This window comes from Otolemur garnettii, unplaced genomic scaffold, assembly GCF_000181295.1.
Source record: "Otolemur garnettii isolate 467f Iridium unplaced genomic scaffold, OtoGar3 scaffold00053, whole genome shotgun sequence".
Lineage (NCBI taxonomy): Eukaryota > Metazoa > Chordata > Mammalia > Primates > Galagidae > Otolemur > Otolemur garnettii.
In genome coordinates, this window is record NW_003852448.1 from 6653363 (window position 1) to 6655793 (window position 2431).

Genomic DNA, 2431 nt, shown 5'->3' on the forward strand with positions numbered 1-2431 from the left:
GCGCCTGTGGTCTCAGCTACTTGGGAGGCTGAGGCAGGAGACTCGCTTGAGCCCAGGAGTTGGAGGTTGCTGTGAGCTGTGGTGTCATGGCACTCTACCCAGGGGCACAGCTTGAGGCTGTCTCAAAAAGAAAAAAAGAAAATTATCTCCATGCAGAAACCTCATACAGGGCTCATCTTTTTTGTTTACTTTTGTTTCAGGGATTACAGTCCTACCCTCCTTGTTGTCTAATTATTGATAATGGCATTTTTTGGGGTTTGGTTCTAGTTCTTTGTTGCTGGATGGTAGGTTTGAATCCTCTTACTCCTATGTGGCTTTAAGTAGAAGTCTCATGTCATGTTAAGAACTCAAATTAGTTTCAACTTCTAAGGTTAATGTGGAATTTTGGTAGAAAATCTTTTCAAATGAAGTTACTAGTATGATTTTACTTCATACTTCTTTGTAGTAAAGGGAAGCAATGAAAACTGAAATGAAATGAACTGATAGGTTGATGAATATAAAAGGCACATCTTATTAGTGCCCAAACCAAGGAGAAATAACAGAAAAAAATAAAGAAAACATTAAAATAATAAAAATTCTTTTGAGGATTAAGTAGGATATTTCAGACAACTGATATGTTGGTAGAAATTATAGATTTTATCTAGTTTGAAACAAAGCCAATTGTGTCAAAAATAGTAATGTAGACCGTGATGGTTAGGGTAGTAGGAGAGACTCAACATACAGCAGGACATTTGTCTGGAAAACTGAGTGATAAAAACTAAATAGCATCTTTTATTTTCTTTAACAATGGATATTTGTAATTATGAAGAGTCATAAAGGAAAGATTAAAAGTTAATTCCTTCTCCATAATCTCTTGGTAGCAGTCATGCTGGGATTACTTCAGAAGTCCCAGTCTTGGTGTCCCTAGGTTTTATACTGGCCTAATGTTTCTAAATGAAGTGATACTAGATGCATTTTCCCTCCTTAAACTCCTCTCTCCACTTTGCCTTCTTGCTATCTATTTAACCCCTTTCACTTAATCTCTCATCTCAAGAATTTTTCATTTGTTGTTCTCCTGCAGTGCTTTTCCCCCCAGATTGCTGGTGCTTTGTTTCCTCTTCTGTTTCAGATTTCTGCTGACGTGGCTGAGTGGCTCCTTATGTACAAAATTTTTAAAAACTTTATTTTATAGATCTTTTATTTGAAATGATAGCTAGTACCTTATTCTTTGCTTTATTTTCCTGATGTTATGTGTATTGTACTTGTTTACTGTTGTTTCTTTTCACTGTAACGTGGTACTGTAAAGGCTATAATTTTCTTTCGATTACTACCTTATCCCTTGTGTTTAAATGGACAGTTGATAATCCGTGATGCTTGTTAAATGCGTTGTCCAAATACTTACTTAAAATACTTCAAACTGGCTCGGTGCCTGTAGTTCAAGAGGCTAAGGCACCAGCTACATAGACTAAAGCTGGCAGGTTCCAATCCAGCCTGGGCCTGCCAAACAACAATGACAACTACAACCAAAAAATAGTTGGGCATTGTGGCCGGCGCCTGTAGTCCCAGCTACTTGGAAGGCTGAGGCAAGAGAATTGCTTAAGTGTAGGAGTTGGAGGTTGCTGTGGCAGTCTACCCAGGGTGAGAGCTTGAGGCTCTGTCTCCAAAAAAAAAAAAAAAAGCTTCAAACTCTAATGTTTTATCCATTAGTTTCCAAGGATCGGATGTTAAAATTTCCCATAATGGTCAGTTAACAATTTCTCTTTGTTTTATAGAATGTGAAATTCTGTTTAGTTATCTTACCTGAGTAATTTTTCTGTCACTAAATATTGACAATAGAGTTTAAGCTAATTATAATTACTGTGAAAATTCGTATTTTATATGTATGTATCTGCCTTTCTCCACATTGTAAAGTATTTGTATTATCATCTTTTTGTTATTTTCTGTTACTTTGCATCTTCTCACCTTTTCTGCCTTCTGTTGGATTGACCAAATTTTCTCATCCTTTCTTTTCTCCTTGATTATTTTAAAGCTTTCTTTTTAAATTTAAACTTAATACTTGATTTAATAAATTAAAGGTAGTTTCTTCTTTTTATCTACAAACCTTTTTTTTTGATGCTTGAGCCCCAGTCATCCATTTGCATCTTTTAGGTCTTGATTTAGTTGTATCTCCTGTCCCTTTTGAAATACTAGTTTTACTGGTTGTTTTGTTACATCAACAGATTTCTTGTGTGTGTGTGTGTGTATTTTGGAGACAGAGTCTCAGCTATGGTGTCACAGCTCACAGCAACCTCCAACTCTTGGGCTTACGGGATTCTCTTGCTTCAGCCTCCCAAGTAGCTGGGACTACAGACGCCTGTTACAATGCCCAGATATTTTTTGTTGCAATTCTCGTTGCTGTTTTAGCTGGCTGGGGCTGGGTTCGAACCGCCCCCCCCTCTGTATATGGGGCTGG